General features: G+C 43.1%; 1 long non-coding RNA gene across 3 annotated transcripts in view; it reads right to left on the reverse strand.

The window, feature by feature from the left end:
• Positions 1-11402: 11402 nt before the first annotated feature.
• LOC148686165 (uncharacterized) overlaps positions 11403-23074 on the reverse strand; it is an 85411-nt gene continuing 73739 nt past the window's right edge. Inside the window, exons 3-4 of one of the 3 annotated variants that reach the window (XR_015948851.1) lie at positions 20245-20330; positions 11403-12859 (exon numbers count right to left, since the gene is read on the reverse strand). This is a non-coding gene — a long non-coding RNA (uncharacterized LOC148686165). Of the gene's footprint in view, positions 12860-12894; positions 13382-17514; positions 19101-20244; positions 20331-23074 lie in introns of those variants that run through there. The other 2 variants (XR_015948852.1, XR_015948853.1) reach the window with 2 other exon arrangements.

Below are 23074 nucleotides of genomic sequence, written 5' to 3' on the forward strand. Positions count from 1 at the left end.
GTGTGCAGCACTGACTCAACCAGAGGGAGGCCGGGTAAGTGACACAGCCTCTCCGCACCATCTGCTACTGGCAGCATCCCAGAATGACAGCTTGCTGAGTCTGGCACAGATGAGCAAACTTTGAGCAGCAAACCGGCAGGCTACAGGTGGACAGAAGAACAGCAGGCAACGTTGGCATGGCATCTTATTAAATGCATGTGCCCCCTGCCAAGTGATGGATTAGGAAAGGGAGGCCAGGTGGCAAGAGGTAAGTGTGCATGAGCCTGTAATGCAGCCTAGTTAGCCAGCCTGCAGTTGACTGCAAATTCTGGACCAGGTAAGATACGGTTGCCATACACCCAGATTTTCTCAGACATAACCGGCATTCAGCCCACACAAACAGTGTCACGGAAATAGTACCACTGTATTCTGCTCTGGTCAGACCTCACCTGGAGTACTGTGTCCAGTTCTGGGCACCACAGTTCAAGAAGGATACTGACAAGCCGGAACGTGTCCAGAAGAGGGCAACCAAAATGGTCAGAGGCCTGGAAACGATGCCTTATGAGGAACGACTTAGGGAGCTGGGTATGTTTAGCCTGGAGAAGAGAAGGTTAAGGGGTGATATGATAGCCATGTTCAAATATATAAAAGGATGTCTTATAGAGGAGGGAGAAAGGTTGTTTTCTGCTGCTCCAGAGAAGCGGACACGGAGCAATGGATTCAAACTACAAGAAAGAAGATTCCACCTAAACATTAGGAAGAACTTTCTGACAGTAAGAGCTGTTCGGCAGTGGAATTTGCTGCCAAGGAGTGTGGTGGACTCTCCTTCTTTGGAGGTCTTTAAGCAGAGGCTTGACAGCCATCTGTCAATAATGCTTTGATGGTGTTTCCTGCTTGGCAGGGGGTTGGACTGGATGGCCCTTGTGGTCTCTTCCAACTCTACGTATGATTCTATGATTCTATGAAATGTCTGGGGAAATCCAGACGTATGGCAGCCCATGTCAGTAGTGTAGATTTTGACAAATTTCAGATTTCATGAAAGAGAGCTCAAAAACTCAAAAGCTTGACAACTTTGCAAAAACAAAAGAACAAAAAAGAAAACCCTCAACGACTTTTGTTTCTGGATTTTCACTTTTTGAAATATGGCAACCCTAAGATAAGTTCTTCCGGGGGGGAATAATATTCAATTCTCAATATATGTGAGCATTACAAGCTGAACAAATTCATATCCTAAACCAGGTGATTTTGAGAATCAGCGACAGCGCTGCATCTAGTCAGGATTTGCCTCAGAGCAGGAAAATAAGAAGAGCTTCCTGAATTGGGCCAGTAATTGGCCCAATTACTCCAAAAGTATGGTAAGATTCAAGAACTCGTTGAATTCTTTACAAAATTCAAAAAGATTGCTCCGAATTCCTCTTGAAGAAAATGGGGGGGGGGACACACGACCCTGTAGCATGTGGCTTGCCAGTTTTGTTTTGTTTTTCTTTTCGCTGACACCAGAAAAGGGAGTTCCACTTTCCTGAGAAAGGAAGGTGGAATGACTCATGCGGCATTGAGGAAAGCAAGACCCACACTGGATAAAAGACAAAGAAAATAATTCCTAGCATGAGCAATGCTGGCTGTGCCAAAGAAAGGATTTAACAGAAATGGAAATCCCCTACCTGACGGTAAAAGGTAAAAGGACGAGTGGAGCGAGTTTGCTCCTTCCAGTGTTTTAAAAGACAAACCAGGTGCATTTGGACGTTTGGCAACTGAGCTAATCCTATCATTTGTGCCAACCTTGGCTTTTCCGATCCAGGAATCATTAATTATGTGGGTTAAACAGTAATATCGTTTTCACATATTGGACTTGGTAGGCTTAGAGAATTCGTACATGAACTGAAGGTGTGATCAAGGCAGGCACCTGCATGATGCTTACTCTGGAGGAATCCCACTGAAAGGACTTCCCACACTTTATCACCAAAGCAGGGGCTAAAATTAACATGCAAATCCTCCTTGAAGGGTGAGATGAGAATAGGTTTGGACTTGTATTACCGGGCAGTCAGTTGAAGTTTGCTGAAGCTGCACCAGCACGCATGCAATGGTTTCTTGGTGCAAGATAGCAATCTTCACAATGGAATGGAAGGAAAGAGATCATAGCAAGAGCACCACGTCAACAGGACCTGAGCCACTAAGAATTTTGACAAGCAATGGCAGAATAGCAGGCTCATGGGTGGAAGCTCTTTAGCATTAACCCCTCAATCTTGATGAAATCGCGTGCCAAGGCCCTGGGCCCCACAGTCCCCTTAGATAATAAACACACGGAGACGAATATGTAGGGTTATGGGATAAATTAGGCCACAACTTTATTGGTTACAGATGTGTTTGGCTTAGGCATTGGGTGAAAACCAGGCTATATCCCAACTCCTGCCTGTCTGCAGGGAGTCTAACTAAACCATCAATAGGGGTAAACCACCAATAGGGGGAGCCCTATGGATAAACAACCAATAGGGGAGCCCTATGACATACATCAAATTGGGGCACTCTGCAGAGTCCCCATTGGGGTCATGGCATGGCCCTAGACCACATCCAGGCTTCAGACAGGATCCACACCCTTGGATCATAGGTGCCAAGTTCCGGATTGAAAAATCCGGAATCAGCAGCGCCGCGGCACCAGAAGTCACTTCTACGCACTTCCAGACATGCGTAGAAGTGACTTCTGGTGCTGCGGACATTTTGGAAATGGGCACAGCGGCATCGGAAGTCACTTCTACGCATGTCCGTAAGTGCGTAGAAGCGACTTCCGGTGCCAGCGCAGCACCAGAAGAACATGGCCGCCAGCAGGAGCTCCGTAATCCAGGGGAATACAGGGTATTTTGCCATTCGGGACACTTGCAGGAAACGGTAAGAAAACACGGGGTTTCCCGGGGAAAACGGGGTACTTGGCAGCTATGCCCTGGGTCCCTTTAACAGGATACCTTTATTGAGGAGGGGCAGGCGGAGGCTACAACCTCCCCTCCTTTAAACAAAAGCTTACCCAATGCCCCATGCCCCCGGCTGTGCCGATTGGAGAGCCGGGCTCATGATGCGTCCGGGAGTAAGCGTGATGAGGGCGGCATCCCTCAGCCCCCAGCAGGATCACTGAGAAGTCCCGGATGCCTGACCGCAATACCACCCACCAGGGAAGATGAGCTGACCTCACATTGATTACTGCGAAATTGTATGAATTTCTTCAATGCAATTTATAACATCCTGCTGCGTGAACAAAGGGCATCGCATCAACTTGCATTGCGGAGCCAAAGCAAAATACCGTTCCCTGTCTGCAGCTCACAGAAACACAACACCGTCAGAAGGCAGCCAGCGACGTTGACAAGCCAGGAATGAGAACTTTCAGGGAAAATATAGGCTTTCCCCCAAATGCTCTCCAAGAAAGCTTGCAAGAACAGAGCTGGTTTCAAGATGAGGGGAACTCTCCCACTCATTTCCGCCATGCAAAGCCAAACATGCAAAACTGGCCTGCTTTTATTTGCATTGAAAGTGACAGGGTGGGCTTGCACAGCACAACGCCTTATACTTCTGAGTCAGGTTATTGGTTGTTTTAACCCATTTTGGTGTGCTCTGCCGAGAAGTAGCTCTTTCCAGGATTTCAGGACCTTTTACCCGTTCCACCTACCCGAGATCTTTTAATTGGTGAATCTAGAATTGGACACAGGGCCTTAAAAGCTACATTTAAAAAGGGCTGTGTGTGCATAAGGCTGCAGCTACATTGTACGCTGCCTTACCCCTGAATAAATATGAAAGGGACATGGCTGTACTTCATAAAGCAATGGACCTCTATCCATGAAATCACCTTTGAACACAAATATCAAATGAAAATCAGGGCAGTTGTGAGTCTAAGGCTGCAGATCCTAGGAATTCAATGGGCCTTACATCATAATTCTATGCAGGTTTACTCAGAAGTTAAGGCTACATGAGTTCAGTGAGAGTTACTCTAAAGTAAACATGTTGCAACCTCACTTTTCAGTAAACAAGGATAAGATTGTGCCACAGTCCTGAGCATAGCTGCTTAGAAATTAAAATGAAAATTTCTGTGATGTAACTCCAAATGAATACATTTCAGACAGAGAACACAAACGTATGTTTTTGGCTAAATATTCTTTCTCTAAGCCCTCTGTTTGTTCCACTGTTTAACTCCATAAGGTGCAACTGAACATTTATGGCTATAACAGTGGAATTCTAAACAATTCTACTCAAAAGTAAGGCCCATTGAGCAATAGAGCTTCCTGTGGGATAAACAGAGGATTGCAGCATAGATATTTTTTCTTCTCTGGAGGCTTCTGTACAGCACTCATACAGCATTAAGACTGCAATCCTATACTTAACCTGGGATTATTTTTATGGTCCGAGATAAGGAGTAGTGCCTTTGATTTTATCAGACATATTTCCAGCTTTTTTAAAAAAATGATCTGGATCACTAGGGGGTTCAAGAAGCACTTCAGAGGTACCCCTTTCACTCAAGCTGCCTCATACAGATCTCCTTTCAACTCTGACAAGCTCTAAGTCCTCCCAAGGCAGCCTACTTTAGCTTAGAATTCATCCTCATCCAATGCACATTTCTAGTTTTTAAACGGAATGGTCTTAATCCTCTGTTTCATCCATATCAGTTTACGTAGTTTTGTGCCTTTTAGTGGCTTGCTATTTTATTTGACGGCTTTGAGCTCTTACAGTTTTATGAGTTTGTACTTTTCCCTTGTATTTTTATATGTTGTTCTGTTGTCCCCCGCCCTGGGAATTTAACATAATTTGGAAAGCAGGCTCTAAATGCTCTAAATACATGAGTTTTGGCCATGGATGTAGTGACTGGTATTTCTCCGCTACTTACACCTCTCACTTCTGAACAGGGAATTTGTGGGGTGGGGAGTGGACGGCTAATTGACAGCAGACACAAGTTTTCATCATATCCGAATGGTGTCAGATGTGAACAGGATATGTAGAATGCTCAGGCCTGTCTCATGCATCTAATCAAAATGACAGACATGGCATTCATCCCTTCCATTTCTGTGTTTTTGAGATGCAAAGAAGGAAACAGAACTTCAGAACTAGCTCTGATAAAACCTGCCATCTATTCCTGCCATGAGCAATGACTTCATGTAAGCTCTCTCTCTCTCTCTCTCTCTCTCTCTCTCTCTCTCTCTCTCTCTCTCTCTCTCTCTCTCTCTCTCTCCCTCTCCGCAGCCTGATGCCCTCCAGATGTTGCCAGACTACTGCTCCCATCATCCTTGACTGTTGAAATTGCTGGCTGGGGCTGATGGGAGTTGGAGTCTAACGACATCTGCAAGTCACTAGGCTGAGGAATGTTGCTCTATATGATGTTAACTGCATAAAATAGCTCCTCTTGGTTACACCCCATTCCTCCAAAACATAGAGGTCAGATGGGAAACACCTTTCTAAAACTCTTATAGGCAGAGGTTGACTAATAAAAGGATCTTAACGTATCAGCGGTCTTCTTACTTTCCAGGCAGACGTACAGATAAATGATATTCCGTGTTTATTCGCCGCCTTAACTCACATGGAACATCTACGGAATCGAAAGGTGATGTTAGGGTCCAAACCCCTAGTCACTGTGAGTGTTGTGTGATTAAAAACTGCAGCTTTGGACTGCAGCCAAGTTTTTACAGGTCAGATAACATAGGGGAATATTTCAGTCTGCGCCACTTCCTGTACTCCCCATGAAGCATGTTGAGTCAAAACATAATGAATGCTGGTCACATTCCTCTCAAAACAATAGTCCCTATTTACCAAACAGAATTCAACATATAGATGCTAGATATATATTTTGTTCAGGGTAAGTTTCCTGACAGCTAATTCCATCCCTTCTCCCTATATGCTCTACATCAGACACACAATATATTGCATACATAGAAAGGGAATGTTGGAGAAGTCATGCCATATTTACAATATATGCAAAGAACATGCTACTTATTATTGTTTTACTTAACTAATCCCCTGATCAGATGGTCGGAGGGCATTGGAAAAGTGTGGAAGTGCCTTACCTCTGGTACAGAAGAACTGCTTCCATGAAGCGGCACATTTGCAACACCCTGCTACACCCAGGAGTATCTCCCTAGGCAGGCCCGGCTCGGCCATTGACTCTAGTGGCGCAATGCACCATGGCGCCTGGGCGATCAGGGGGCGCTGAGGGGCGCTGAGGGGCGCCTCGGCAAGTGGGGGAGCTTCACGGCGGCCTCCCTTTTCCCTCCATCAGCTGCGCCGCGAGAGCAGGGAGGGAAGCGAGCGGAACAGGGGCACTAGGACCCTGTTCCGCTCTGCAGCGCCAGGGTCATCCCTCACCCCGGCGCTGCGTTTCATTGGTAGAGGTGACGCCACATGGCAGCACCTCTACCAATGAAACGCAGCACCCTGTTGGTGGGAAGGAACCCGGCGTGGCCCGGCCTGCCCAGGCATCCCGCTCTGCTGGGAGAAGGGAGGAAGGCCGCACGGAGCAGCGCTGCCCCCTCCCCCACTCAATCTGGCGGCATTGGACAGGCAGGTGGCCTCCGGCACAGCGCAATCCTGCTGTGAGGTGCGGGGGCCACCGTGAGGCTCCCGTCGCCCGGCATGCCAGGGCGCCCGATGACCTTAAGACGGCCCTGTCCCTAGGCATAGTGCTACTACTGCTAGTTCTTTGGAGGCAATTGTCACCATTAGGCCCCCAAATGAGGCATTATTATTATTAATTGAATTTATATACTGCCCTATACCCGGAGGTCTCAGGGTGGTTCACAGAAAAGATCAACATAAAAACCACAATATATATATAATCAAAATAAAAACAACCCAATAACACCCCCCCAAAAAAGGAGGCACATTTTTAAAAAGGTATAGGATGTCAATCAGATCAACCAAAGGCCTGGTTAAAAAGGAACATTTTTGCCTGGCGCCTAAAAGTGTACAATGAAGGCACCAGGTAAACTTTCATGGGGAGAGCATTCTACAGATGGGGAGCCACCACAAAGAAGGCCCATTCTCGTGTTGCCACCCTCCAGAGCTCTCAAGGAGGAGGCACACGAAGAAGGGCATCAGAAGATGATCTCAGGGTCAAGTTCATATGGAAAGAAAGTGGTCCATGAGGTATTGCAGTCCTGAGCCGTTTAAGGCTTAATAGGTCAAAACCAGCACTTTGAATTGGGCCTGGAAACTAATTGGTAGCCAGTGCAGCCACTCCGGTGAGCGACCTGGCTGCTGAATTCTGCACTAGCTGAAGATTCCGAACCGTCTTCAGAAAACCATTGCAGAGGTTGTCCTGGATCTTCTGAATCCAAGGCCCATTCATTTTTAGAGGGACCCCAGAGGGTTCCTATCTACAGCCTGGAGATGGAATAGAATATAGTTTCTCTCCCCGTCCCACTAGAAGTAATGAAGGGGTATTTTTAAAAGTAAACATCTGCGCAGTAAAGAGAAAAGGAACGTCTACACAAATGCAAGCCCCCTACCCATCCCAGCCAGAACACACACCCCACAGTTAGGACTTGCACTCTTCACACTTCAGCCTTAATGCAGCAGTAGGTGTGTGGCACACATTTAAACTTTAGTTAGTGTGTGGAGAAATATCTCTGCTAAGACCAACCAATTTGCAAAATGTGGTAGATAAGCTTTGGAGTTACGCAGAACTCTTCCTTAAAAAAGAAGCAGCAGCATTGGTAGAGGCAGTGCTATTTTTCTAGAAAAAGAGGTGCCAGAACTCACCATGAATAGCTCATTCGTTCTCTTAGAATGGCAATGGCACCCACCTGAGAGGTGCCAGAACTGAGTTCCAGTAAGTTCCGGCTGAAAAAAAAACCCTGGGTAGAGGATGTTTCTGCGTGCGGGGACAGTGCTAAGGCCTTGTCCCGTTCTATGTTAAAATGTTCCAGAGTCAGCTGCTGCAGATTTAATTCTAGAACCATACATGCGTTTCTGGAGAGAGCTCTTCTATGGCTTATCTCAGCATGTCTCTGGCTAACCTCAAGTCTTAATTACTAAGGCTCATAAAAGTTGCATCACAATATCAATTCAGTCTGGAAGGGCTTCCTCTTTTATTATGTTGACCAAAATCAGCCATAGACATGAGGCAGACAGAGGGATCATCCAGATGACTTATTTATTGAGCATTTATCCTCGTTTGCTCGTGTAAAGGTTCTATGGTTGCGTTATGCATTTGTTCTGATTTGTTTGTGGGGCAGCTATATGACAACAAACATTCATCATAATTTGCTTGTCAGGTGTTTTCACATCTTAATATTAGTCATTTGTTCATGCCACGCTTTTCGATGCTTTCATTTTCCTAACTGCAAGAAGTCTGCTTACTTTTTTAAGGTGAAGTTGTTGCACCAGGATGACACAATTAATCTGTTTTAATTGTGATATGCACTTGAATCCCTCCTGCAAAATACTGTTACTCTAGAGGTGCCTGTAGAGGTTTGGGATGGTGGATGCTGTTGTCTAAGCAGGCACTGAAAAGCCGTAAGGGATGGCTTGCTATACAATTCCCTCCTATACATGTGAACAATGTACAGGCACAGCCTGTAGATTTTAAAACTTGTTTTCACAATGATAAAAAGCTATAAGGGACTCTAATTGCTGAATCTAATATCTAAACTTGCAGTGATACCATACGCATGTAATATTATGAGATCGATAATCCTTAGGAAGAGGAGCCACACCAATGGGAAGATTTGTCAAAGGATGACAAAATAATAATAATAATAATAATAATAATAATAATAATAATAATAATAATAAATTTATACCCCGCCCATCTGGCTGGGTTTCCCCAGCCACTCTGGGCGGCTTCCAACAGAAGAATAAAATAATCGATTAAAGATTAAAAACCTCCCTAAACAGGGCTGCCTTCAGATGTCTTCTAAAAATCTGGTAGCTGTTTTTCTCTTTGACATCTGATGGGAGGGCATTCCACAGGGCGGGCGCCACTACCTACAAGGCCCTCTGCCTGGTTCCCTGCAACTTGGCATCTCGCAGCGAGGGAACTGCCAGAAGGCCCTCGGCGCTGGACCTCAATGTCCGGGCAGAATGATGGGGGTGGAGACGCTCCTTCAGGTATACTGGACCGAGGCCATTTAGGGCTTTAAAGGTAACACTTTGAATTGTGCTCAGAAACGTACTGGGAGCCAATGTAGATCTTTCAAGACTGGTGTTATGTGGTCTCGGTGGCCGCTCCCAGTCACCAGTCTAGCTGCCGCATTCTGGATTAGTTGTAGTTTCCGGGTCACCTTCAAAGGTGTTTCATCGCCCTCAGATCTGTGGAAAACCACGGGGCTGTCCGGGCTGTGAACGTTCTCTTTGAAACCACAAAGGTGCTGTTCTTTTAGGTACTCAAACAAGGTCCCAGTGAATTTAAAATTGCTGGAAATCTGAATGCAGGTTCTTCAGTGAAAGCGGATGAATGAAGAATGCATAGAACTATCACACAGACCCACACTGTTGAGAATTGTGTGGGCAGTTTGTATGGTGCCTGGGGAATATTAAGGGGGAGGAGCAATTAAGTAATTATCCTCATTCTGTCATTCCGTCTGTAAGCAGAAATACGAGAGGAATTTGGGTCCTGATTCAGCACTGTAGGTTTGTTCCCCTAGCCGCATGTAGACCCAGTGACTTAGTCAGATTATTCACCTGCTTGAAGGCTGTTGCAAGCTTCATCATGTTCCTAAGACAAAACCACAGACATTCTTGCTTGGCTGTTAAAGTGGGTCTGTGGTTTTGACCTAAGTAGTAGTAGTACTTTCCATAGAGGGATCAAATGATGGCATCTCAGTGGAGACCAATTAATACCGCAAAATATTAGCTTTCCTTTCAGGACCACACGTAGGAGTAGAGTTTACATAGGTATCCCACATCTTAGATCACCATGTAGGGATGGAGTCTCTTTTTTTAAAAAAAAATGCAGGATATGCAAAGCTGTGCAATCTTCTAAAATTTATACCCTTCAGGATTTTCTTAGCAACACATTCATTTCAGGCAACAACAGCTAGCAAAAGCTAGCTCTTCAAGATTAATTTTCTTTGTTATAACCAGTCGGAACCAGTGTGGGGAATTTTATGACACTTCGTAGACGGTTTGAGGGAACAGTTCTGAGGGAATGTTACATGTACAGACACTAATTCTGCCACCATAAACATAAATACACAATTCAAATACATATTATAAAAACAGAAGAAATAAATAGTTGATTGATGTAAAAGTGGAAAATATTGATTTGAATGGTTATAGTAAATTATGCAGGAAACTGTGATTTGTAATATGAACCATGGAAGGAGAAGAAGGGAAGTCGCTGGGTTTGTAAAATGTTTAATTTGATATGTAGAAAAACGAAAACTCAATAAAAATTTTATATATATATATATATATATATATATATATATATATATATATATACAGGAGAAATAGCCCACACAGCATAAGCTATGACTATATATTAGCATATGCAAAATTTATGCAGATCCTCTCTTCTTTCATGATGCATAAGTAGCCACCCTGAGCCCTCGCCCTCACTCCCTGATTGGGCACTGTTGGTAGCAGTCCTAAAAGTCTCAAGCCCTCTATTCCAATTATCATTTTGTAAAATATAGGAGAAACTAATTGCTCTGAATTGCTCACCCCACTACCAAGAAAGCCTTGGAATTTCTGGGGAAACATAAAAATTCATTTCATATTTATTTGCTGCACTGTGATTGCCCATCTTCTTTTCTTCTTCTAGGACATAAAAAATGGATTAGATGAAAGTTTTATGTGCTGGGTTGGTCAGGAAAATCTGCCTTTCTTGTGGATATCTATAATTAAAATGCTCCGGATATGTAGTCTGATGGAAAGTAACAGAGATGGAAAGGGAGACTGATGGGCATGTAAATATATTGAGCTTGTTTTATGACTTGTTGTTCTTTTGGCATAACACAATCAGCCAATTACACATTAAAAATATGAGTCGTTGATTTGTTGCTTGCATGGATGCATTTATCTAGTCAATTTTATGGAATAGGGAAGTCAGATAGGCCCCAGACATCTTTACAGATAGCCTGGTCTTTTGTAAGCTCTTGCACAACATCATAAAACAGATGCATAATCGATGTCTGACTTGGACAGTTTTTATTTCAGTTTCTTCTTGGGGATGGGAATATCTGCAGAGATCTATCCCTTATTTTCCTAAACTGTGACAAATCCATAGTAGCTCAGACTCTCAGTTGATTAGGGTTGCCAGACTCAATAGAGGACAGGACTTCTGTGCCTTTAATTGCCCTGCTCTCTTTTGAGTCTGGAAACCTTAAAGAGAAACCAGCAGACCCTTTGTTTAACTTCCAAGCAAAGGGTCTGCTGGTTTCTCTGTAAGGTTTCCATACTCAAAAGAGAGCAGGGCAATTAAAGGCACAGAAGTCCTGTCCTCTATCGAGTCTGGCAACCCTACAGTTGATTGACAGCTTATGCCCTCTACTACATACATTCAAGAAGGTTCTATCACGCAGACAACTGACAGTGCAAGCCTATACGCATCTACTCAGAACTAAAAGCACAGCAGTAAATAGGGCTTACTCCCAAGCAAGTTAGTATAGAATTGCAGCATGAATCTCAATATTTGCTGCATAACGTAGTGGCGTTGGTGCTGAATCACCACAAATAGATCTCAAACCATTCAGATGGTATTACAGTACCTTATTTTCTTGCTAGCAGCAGTTCCAGCCGTACTGATGTCATCCATTTTCTCGCCATGTGTCTCTGATTAAGGACGTTATTGGTTTATTTATTACAAAGCTTTAGTTGAGTCTATCTTCCACCCAACACTGCCGGTCTCCAGTTTTTCTTTTTCTTTTTTTTAAAGTATCTGTGTTTGGTCTTTAAATCATGGGATTTGTAAAATCTCATATAGAGAAACATCTTGCCAAAGGGGCGAATAGAAAATATGAAATTAAGCCCCCTTTCCACCTATTGGAGCCCTTTCTGCCCCTAGGCCTAGGCAGAGGCAATTGGTTCCCTTGCAATGGATACAACTATGAAGTAGCAAATTGAATAGAACGGAAGGTGAGAGGTGTTGGGGGAGAGGTGTTTGCTGAATTTCACAGGGCACAGCTGAAATTTGAAAAACCAAACTCCACCCTCTGGCTAAGGCTGGGGAAGCTATGCCTCTCTTGTTCTCATGGTGGCCTGTTGGAAGTCTGCAAGGAGTACATGAACAATACAACACTTGAGATTCCTAGCAACTGCCAATTTCCCATAAAAAATAGCTCAAAAATGGCAAAAAGAGCTCAACAACTTTTCTGTTTTCACTGTTTGAAATATGGCAACCCTAACTCAGGGACCTGCCTCCTCTGACAGGTGAAGGTTGTGTGATTGCAATTATTGCAAACTAAGCCACCTTGAGAATAATTCGATTTAAAGGCAGGGTATGAAACTTCAAAACAAAAAGGAGCAAAATAATAATAAAAATCCTTCAAAGCTCCTGTGCCTACAATAGCAAAGATTAATAAACTAATAAACTTTTGCAAATATTGATTGTACTGCAGTAGCTGTCAGAGTATCTGTAATTTTCTGATATTCTGACATTTTTAATACTTGCATTAGTCCCTTAATTCACTAGGCAATTTTAAACTGCAAGAACTTTGGGTCAGGGTTTCAGTGCATAGGGAAGCCAGTCTTGTATATGCCATCTTTTAAGATCCAGCACCAACCTTTCATCCCAGATTGCAACACTTCCTTTTAAATGAAATTAAATGAAGTGAATAGATAAACATAGCAGTTTGTTCTTTTGCTGTTGGAGAAAGTCATAGCAATTCTCAATATTTTGTAAAGCTCTGGGTGAAGTTGCAATCTTTGGCAACTCTGAAAAGACAGTTGGTAAGAAAATTGGTTGTTGGCTCTGAAAAGAGAGTAGGAAATGTTGGTTAATGCTGTTTTGCAATTGATAAGCCTTAATGGAAAGTAGTTACTATATTTTTTTAAAAAAGAAACAAGCATAGGCTGTGTGATTGTTCCCTCCCTCCATGTTTATATGTTTTAATACTTCAAACTAGTCTGATGATCTGGAAAATAACAACAGTGGTGCCTCGCAAGACGAATTTAATTCGTTCTGTGAGTCAATTCGTTTTGCAGAAAATTCGTCTTGCGAATCCCATAGGAATGCATTGACATTTTTTATTTTATTTTTATTTAATTATTTTTATTAAGGATTTTTTGGGTTACAAAGGTAGTGCAGTGTCTCATGCATCATTTTTACACATCAATTGTACTTGTTGAGACATTATGAGGAAGGGGGGAAAGAGGTGGGTGGGATGGGGAGTTGGGTGTGGTGGATTGTCAATGTTTCTGTTTTTCTTGATATGTGTAGGGGTTCGGTGTCAGCGTCATTTGTGTAGGTTCTCTGTTGTTTGTTCGTGCTTCTCTGTTGGTGAGAGAGGTCGGGATTCGTCTTAGGATGTGATTGCTCATTTTTTAATATATATTTTTGCCCATAGGAACGCATTAATTGAATTTCAATGCATTCCTATGGGAAACTGTGATTCGCTAGACGAATTTTTCACAAAACGAATTCGTCTTGCGAGGCAACCTCCGATCGCAAAACCCATTTGTCTAGCTAAAAATTCGTCTAGCATGCCATTCGTCTATGGAGGTACCACTAAACTTTTTATTATTTTAAAAAATGCATTTGCCATTTTTCTCTTTCTTTTGGATGGTCAGGTGCCCTATGAAAAAGAAAGCCAAACAAGCCGAGGAGGAGGAGGAGGGGGAGGAGGGGGAGGACAACAACAACAACAACAACAACAACAACAACAACAACAACAACAACAATGTTGATGGTGCCACATTTGTGATCCACCTTAGGTTGGAACAGCGTCCAATTGTGATAAACTAACTGGTTGAAGACTAGCTCCCTTTAGATCACATGAGAGATCACAGGGTCACTTTCTCAGCACCGAATTCTCCTCTCCTTGAACCAGCTTCAAAGGTATCAGTATCAGCTGCTTGGTGGCAAGTATAAACAGGAGGTACATTGCATTTCCCAACCCTTGGAAAGCACCAAAGAGCTCTCAAAGGAGCTTCTTCCTGACTCTGTGGTTACAGGGTGTTTTTATTAAACCACTTACGTTTTTTAGAAATGCTTCAGATCAGAAGCCAAATCCTAGGTCAGCATACCCAACTTCTTCCCTCTGCACCCTCATCTAAAGATGCTTCTCTTGATTTCCACTCCTTTATATCCCTCCCTTGGGTCAGCTGACAAGACAACTGAAGCCTCCTTTTTCCAGTAGATCAGCAGATCTGTGACTCCTGTTGGACTCTTTTTCCTTTTTTTCTGGTCGCACTGTGGTGAGATCCAACACTTCTTTTGTGAAAGGGTTGAATACATATTGGTTTCCCATCTCGTAAAGAATGGCAAGCCATCTTCATGTTTAAAGCCCTGTATGACTTAGGCCTGAAACATCTGAAAGTGAGCCTTTTCCCTATAGGTCCCCTCTGGTGGCAGATAGTTCCACTGCCCTCAGAAGTTCAAGGGGTGCCCTCAGAAGTTCAAGGCCCATTCTACTCTCTTGACTGTACTAGTTACAAACTGTTTTAATATTGTATTTTTTAATTGGTGTGACCCACCCTGGGACCTATCTATCATCTATCTATCTATCTATCTATCTATCTATCTATCGATCTATCTATCTATCTATCTATCATATCTCTATCTCTATCTATCTATCTATCCATTCAGATGACACACACACACACACACACACACACACACACACACACACACACACACCACCCACTCTGACTGGCTCCCAACGCAACAGAATATTAAAAACACGATAAAACATCAAACATTAAAAACTTCCTTAAACAGGGCTGCCTTCAGATGTCTTCTAAAAGTCAGATTGTTATTTTTCCCCTTGATATCTGATGGGAGGGCATTCCACAGGGGGCGGGCTACTACCGAGAAGGCCCTCTGCCTGGTTTCCTGTATGGTGAAGGCCAGCTAAAAAAATCAAAATACTGACGATGACAACAATGCATCTATGTCAATTCTTTTTTCCCTCCTTCACAAGTTGTTGTTTTTATTATTATATTTTATTTTAACAAAATAATAATAAATAAATAAAAATGTGCACCCCAGCCCCGAGACCATTTCATTGTAAGTATCCAACCTCCCAAAAATTTGACACCTCTTGCAATGTTTGACCCCTTTCCATTTTAACAGTAGAAATTCTACAAAGACCTTCCATATCACCTGAAAATCATTTCTCCTGCATATTCCCCATCTTACCTTAATAGCACTTGTTTAGTTATCATTAATAGCTATATCCCACACCTCTTTTATGCCCTTCTTCCATTTTATATGTCAATTCTTGTCACAAGATCAAGCTCATACCCTATAAGTGTCCCAGGAAAACCAGGACATCCCATTTTTTACCACAAGGGAACAGCCATTTGGTTGCCATAATATCACATGATTTCTCAGTGTGATCCCCCCACCCACAAAAAAGAGAGTGCTTCTTTCAGGGCTGTGATTTTGCTTGGTGCCCTAAAATGTGTGTTTTTGGACACTGCGCCTGAAAAAGTTTTTATTTTATTTTAGGGGGGGTGCCACAGTGCAGAAATGTGAGATCACGGCAACCAAAATGGCTGCCATGCTTTTGTGATAAAAAATGGGAAGATGGCATCTGGGAAGGTGGTGTCTTGGATTTTGGCTTCAACGTGTTGGAGGGTAGGCAAAGTTCACATATACAGTGGTACCTCGACTTATGAATTTAATCCGTTCCGAACGGACCTTCGTAAGTCGAAAAAATCATAAGTCGAAGCCAATGGGGGGGATTTAAAAAAATCGTAAGTTGAAAAAATACTATCTAAGCTGCATCCAAAATGGTGGATAGAACTCTGTTCGTAACTCGAAACATTCGTAGGTCGAGTCATTCGTAAGTCGAGGTACCACTGTAGGTGGTTTTATAAATCTGACCTGAGGAAAATGTTTACATGCAATTAGGATTTTTAGTTGATTTTATTATAGAAGTCAATGCAAAATCTTGGCTTTTGCTTTTCCTATATCCAGGACAACTGCAAACTGGACATGAGTCAGCAGTGTGATGCAGCTGTGAAAAAAGGCTAATGTGGTTTTAGGTTTCATTAACAGAACCACAGGTTCCAGGTCACAAGACACACACAGAGAGAGAGAGAGAGAGAGAGAGAGAGAGAGAGGGAGAGAGGGAGAGAGGGAGAGAGGGAGAGATATAGAGGTACCTCAAGTTACAAACACCTCAGGTTACAACGCTTCAGGTTACAAACTTCGCTAACCTGGAAGAGTTACCTTGAGTTGAGAACTTTGCCCCAGGATGAGAACGGAAATTGTGTGCCGGCAGTGCAGTGGAATCAAGATGCCCCCATTAGCGAAAGCACGTCTCTGGTTAAGAACAGTTTCAGGTTAAGAACAGACCTCCGGAACGAATTAAGTTCGTAACTAGAGGTACCACTGTATTTTGCTTTATTCTACACTACTCAGACTTCGTCTGGAGTGCTATACGGATTGATATCTTATTGGCAAATTAGACTGCGTTCTAAGGAGATGGATGAAGAGGTCAGGGTAATAGAAAACAAATCCTATGAGGAAAAATGGCAGGGACCAGGAACGTTTAGCTTGGATAAAACTGGGAGATGGGTGGGAATGATACCACTTTCCAAAGACCTGAAGTGTTGTGGAAGAGGGTCAAGACATGTTCTCTGCTGCCAGAGTAGATCTAATTAGCTAAAGTTATAGGAGGGTAGATTTCAGCTGAACACCAGGAGAAATGTTTTAGCAGTAAGAGCAGCTTGACAATGTTGCAAGGCAGTGAAATGGATAGAGATTCAAATTGAATTGTCAGGGAGAAGAGATTGCAATGTGTAGTCGGATACCGCTGTCCATGTTCTCAGGTTTCCAATAAGAACAGACACGGCTTCTTAATATAAAACAGAAGTAGAACACCAGCCATCTTAACAGTGACGAAGCAGCAAGAGATTCTTCTTCTCCTGCTCATAGCTGCCAAGTTTTCCCTTTTCTCGCGAGGAAGCCTATTCAGCATAAGGGAAAATCCCTTTAAAAAAGGGATAACTTGGCAGCTATGCTCCTGCTGCCTTTGGAAGGCAGGTGGTCCTCCTCCTACAATGATCACTGCCTTGATTCTACAAAAAACCTAGGTCCTTGTACATATTCTTCCACACTTTGAGTCCTCTGTAGTTTATCACGCACTTGAAGCGATATGCAGCACACACTCAATAGCTTTGTAGACTAGTTCTCTCACTTACACATCCAGTCCCCTTTAATTAATGTGTAAATATAACCATGAGGATATTTTGAATGGTTGGAGCAATTGTCAACACATAGTGTGGGCGGCCATATTGCCTTCCATCTTATCTAAGATACTCTAATTCAGGCATCCCCAAACTTCGGCCCTCCAGATGTTTTGGACTACAATTCCCATCATCCCTGACCACTGGTCCTGTTAGCTAGGGATCATGGGAGTTGTAGGCCAAAACATCTGGAGGGCCGCAGTTTGGGGATGCCTGCTCTAATTGAAAATCATGTTTTTAAAAGAAAAGAAAAGAAATATTTTGCACTGCTCAATTTTTAGCTAACTTGCACATTACCTTCCTGTTCATGAAATGCCCTACCCCCAGTTAGATTTTAGTTTGCTTTGTTCCGTGCCATTCTATACTCCGAAAAGGCAACAGAATTCTAGACAATGGTTGGATGTTATGATCTAAGAATTATATTCAATCTGTAGTTTTACGAGGTCATAAAATTCTACAGTGTAAAGGCTAAGTTTTTATTGCCACACTTTCTGTGGGGAATGTTCTCTCGACTGTTAAACGAATTTGTATTTGACTATTTCACGTCCTCCATTCGTACTAGGCTTCTACGCAACATTAGCCATTAGCACTGCTGGGTGAATGGCTGTCTCCCACCCTGTCTTCAGCATTCTGGTCCCATGTGCAAACATTTGCAAAGCACTGTGGGAGGCAGAAGCCCACCTCATAAGGATCTGCTGGTCATAGTTCAGTGGTAGTGCATCTACTTTGCATGCAGAAGGTCTCAGGCTCAGTCCGACAGTCGGACTCAGTAGAAGGCAGCTTCCAAGTGTTTCTGTCATGAGAATGGTCTCATAAATCCACAGTATCCTTTCCATCCTCCTCTCTTTGCCACCTCATGTTTCCACTGTCATAAGTGCATAGGCATCAGTTCTCAGTCAACCCATTCAGGACCAATCTGGACATCCTGAGAAACTTTATAAACAGGACACCCCTTGCTCTCTGACCTTCAAAAGCTGGAAGCAACACACACAGCTTCTTTCGTATGTACTATTTCTTACACATTTCCTTGAAAGCATCCTGAACGGGCTACCGTTATTAACAGGATATTGAGCTGGGTGGCCCACTGAATCAGTTTGCTTCCTGGTTCTAACATGTTCTTGACTTGTGTAGGCTCAAGGTGTGCTTCCTTCCTTCCTTCTTCCTGACTGACCCTACTTGGATTTTTTTGGGGGGGATACATATGAGTCAGTTCCTTCACTGTTTTTTTTCCTTCAGGTTGAATTCAAGGTCGCACTGTTGCTTTCGCCTTACAAGGCTCCGGTAAATGGGAGTGGATGACATAGTCTTGTTTACTGTCTGTTGGAGCTGAATATACCCCGAGATGTTTACAGGTATTTCCTGCACCACAGGAAAAGTGGAGGATTTCCATGCTCAGCAGGAGAGGCGGCTCCCCTGACTCATTGGAGACAAGGAGCGCAAGTTGTGTGTTCTCGCTCCTTCCTGTTTCTTCACCCAGCGCAATGTGGTGGGGCTATTTGATGTCTGGAGAGGAGAGGCAGCAACTGCTGTGTGCCAAAATCATCGCTTCCTTGATGATGTGCTAAAAAAAAAAAGTCCTGTGGGGGAGCTGATCTTTTTATTTTAACTTTCAAAAGGAAGCTGTAGCACACACCACAGCAAGAATGACTAGATTCCAGGTTCTGCCATTCGTTTTTTTGGCTGATTTAAGCATTTTGGGGTGGTTGAAGTTTTCCAAACACCTCTACACTTCTAGGCCTGGCAGAAGACTGTCCTCCTTTCATGCTTTCCAGATGTGAGAGCTAAAGGGAAGCTGACTTACAAAAAGAAAACAGGTTTTTTGTGAAATCTATCTCTCTTTCCTTTCCAGAAATAAAAACAAGATCCGCCCCCCCCCCCAGCCTGCTTTCCTAAGAGAGTTTGGATCCCTTATTTAGACTGTTCACATATTCATCTCTATTACTGAAGGCACATCCTTCCTCCAAACAGGAACCAGTTGAACATTCTTCCATTCTTCCCCCATCAGAACTCTGAGACCTGCTCTTTGGTTGGGGGTTTAAGGATTTCTAACAGGATATAACAATCAACCACACAAAACAACACATCCCAAGATACTTGCGTTGCGTATGCATTTAAATTTTAGTTAGCTGGTTTAAAGCATGTGGCTACAAGCGGAATTGTCCTAAGAGACACAAGGCAATCAACAAAACTCCTTTCCCTGGGACAATTTTTCTTGGATTGCAGGTAGGTAGCCGTGTTGGTCTGAGTCGAAACAAAATAAAAAAATTCCTTCAGTAGCACCTTAAAGACCAACTAAGTTTTTATTTTGGTATGAGCTTTCGTGTGCATGCACACTTCTTCAGATACTGAGACAGAAGCCACCAGACCCTTATGTATATTCAGAGGGTGGGGGTGATGAGAATGGGTGATGGGCTGATAGGAGTGGTAAACCTGTTGATGACTGTTAACGACTGTTAATGACTGCAATTGGTCTTGCGGGGGGGGGGGGAAGCAAGGGCTGAGGTGCTAAGGAAAGCTTGATCATGTATAATGAGATAAGAATCCTATGTCTTTGTTCATTCCAGGTGGCTCCATGGTTTTAAGCTTGCTAATGAGTTGCAATTCAGCAACTTCTCTTTCCAGTCTGTTTCTGAAATTTTTCTGTAATAAAAATTCTGGAATAAAAACAAAAACATAGGATTCTTATCTCATTATACATGATCAAGCTTTCCTTAGCATCTCAGCCCTTGCTCCCCCCCCCCCCGGCAAAAACTTAGATGTGCAATAAAGGTTTGTGTGACTCAGTCTCTGTGGCCAGATATGGCAATGGCCTTCTATAGACCTCCATGGAAGAATTGTCTTTCCATCATATAAATGTAATCTAAATTAGTTTTAGAAACAAATTATTAACTGCCAGTTATATAGCACTTTTAAGTATGAAATGTCATTCGCTGCACTTACCAGTTGCTGAAGCATGCCGCTATTTGAAGAGGGGCGTATCTCAGTGTTGAAACATACCACGACCACCATCCTATACTTTTATTGCACTAACCAAAGACATCAACCAAAAGCATCAACAGTCACTACGTATACAGAAAAAAACACAGACAAATTAACTAAAATTCTTTGTTACATAGAATTAAAGGTAGTTCTCATATAAATGTACAAATGAAAATTCCAAGTCCTCTTCACAGTTGACCGCTAGTTTATCTATCTCCTTTACCCTGATATTCCTAGCTAGCCAAGGCATAGAGAGCTACTTTATAAGCTACAAAGTCTTTGGCATTGCTTAGCAGCCATTTTACCCTCTCCACCCTGGTTAAATTGGTTTCCTTCGCAAAGAGAGGTTTTATAAATCAATTATTTATTTATTTATTTATTTATTTATTTATACCCCGCCCATCTGGCTGGGTTTTCCCCACCACTCTGGGCAGCTTCCAACAAATAGAAAACTACATTAAAATATCACAGATTAAAAACTTCCCTAAACAGGGCTGCCTTTAAGTGTTTTATAAATGTCAGGTAGTTGTTTATCTCCTTGACCTCTGATGGGAGGGCGTTCCACAGGGCGGGCGCCACTACCGAGAAGGCCCTCTGCCTGGTTCCCTGTAGCTTTGCTTCTTGCAGTGAGGGAACCGCCAGATGGCCCTCTGTGCTGGATCTCAGTGTCCGGGCTGAGCAACGTGGGTGGAGACGCTCCTTCAGGTATATAGGACCGAGGCCGTTTAGGGCTTTAAAGGTCAGCACCAACACTTTGAATTGTGCTCGGAAACGTCCTGGGAGCCAATGTAGATCTCTTGGTTCTGTATATAATGGACATTGCAGTAAGTATTGGCATGTGTCTTCCACATATGGTTGCCAACACAGACAAAGTCTTTCTTCATAGGGTATTTTATTAGACCGTCTGTCTAGAACTGCTGAGGGCATTGATTGGAAGCAAAGTTCTGTGAAGGTGACTCTCAACAAGGCGAATGGAAGGTTTGCTAAGTATGTGGCTCGAAAGTGCTCCAATTTAATAAGCAAAAGCTTATATGTGGTTTCACATATAGAATGTCCAGGATTCAATCCTTGGTAGGTGATGAAAAAGACCTCTGCCCTAAATGCCTGTCACAATAAACAGGACTGGGCTAGATGATGTCAGGCTTCAGGGAATTGGCTTCTTCCCCCCTTTGGCAGTAGATAAGCAGAACAAAGGAAAAGGAGTCTTCTTACCAGTTAGAAACTTTAATAATCACAGCAAGACAACAAAGAACACATCTAGGAATGGCGGTGCTCCCAATTAAGGATCCACCCCCTGCCATCCCTATTAATCTACGTCACTCCATGACTTTGGAGAAGGGGGGGAGTGAATATTGTCCAGAGACTGTGAATCTGTTAACCCTCTGTCATCCAGTGTTTCTTCTCCTAGCTGTTCCCCACCCAGTATTTCCCAGCTTCTGCCTTCTGAACTATGCCCCTCTGCAAACCACTGTTCTAAATCTATACTGCCCTCCTGCTCCTGGGAAGATTCAGGATCTGGATTAGGAGCAGGGGGAGGGAGAGGCTACCACCATTCCTCCTCAGTGCAGCCCTCCTCATCACGGTCCCTGACAGATGAACACATAATCTGACGTGATGTAAAACCTCTTCCTGTATTCCTGTTTTCCTCCCAATGGGCATCTGTCACCAATGCTGCCTGTGCCTGTCATTTCTTACAGTGCAGACTGCGGCCCAGCACACATTGTATTAGATCGGATTTTTAAAATGCTGAATTCTAGGCTCAGGGGTGGGGCCAAGGGCCAAAGGTGAATTAAATGAAGTTCATGTCGGGAGTAGGAGAGTTGGATACCAGGGGCATTGGCCTGGGTCTGAGAGGGAATGTGGAGTTCAATCCAAGTTCCCCAATAGAATGTCCCGATCACATGGTTCAGGAAGTGTAACACCATGCCACTATTGCCCAACGAAAGCAAACCATGCACAACAAACCAAGAGTGCCAATTGTTTCAGCTATGGGGTGGGGGTGGGGGGGACATTTGGTCTCACACATTTCAATGGTGACTCATCAGATGCTATCGCCACCTTTCCGAAGAAGTCAAAATTATAATGTGGGCATGCCAAACATTAGAAGAAAGAGTTCTGCTTTGTAATTTAAGAGCACTAAACTGAACTTTAAAACAGTGTTGTTTGGCATCATTTTTATTATTGTTTTCCCCCCTTTGAATTGTAATCAGTGTTTGACATTCCCAAGTTTCTTTCTATAAAGTCAGACAGAACAATAGAGAATTTGTGACCCTTTTTCTTGGATGGCTACAATGACTTCAATATTTAATGGCTGTGATTTTGGCTCCGATTGTTTGGCACTTGCACTGTAAAGCAGTTAGACTCTCCAGCAGGCATATTCCAAAAGAACACACCCATTTCTCACAATCTCAAGTGTATATCAATGGTGATATCTCTTATGCAACAGTAAAACATATCCTCTTTCCCAGATGCTTGTATTATCGAATAGCACCTGAGACGCTGTATATAATATACGATGGCTCTGAATCCACTCAAGCTACACTTTATAAAGCTGTTTCTGTAAGACTAGCTGCATCAGAATATGGATGGGGCTGTGTGTTAAATGTTCATTCAGTTGAAAGCAATGCAATGCAAATGGACAACATCAACACCCAGATGCACTTTCTAATTTCCTTTTGTTTGAAACACTGATTTATGCCTTTGATTCCATATCCAAAATGTGACACACCTGTAGATCTCCTTTGCAGGGCAGAGGTGACACGCAGAACTTATCTAAACCTATGTAAATGTA

Source organism: Zootoca vivipara, chromosome 3, assembly GCF_965207765.1.
Source record: "Zootoca vivipara chromosome 3, rZooViv2.hap1.1, whole genome shotgun sequence".
NCBI lineage: Eukaryota > Metazoa > Chordata > Lepidosauria > Squamata > Lacertidae > Zootoca > Zootoca vivipara.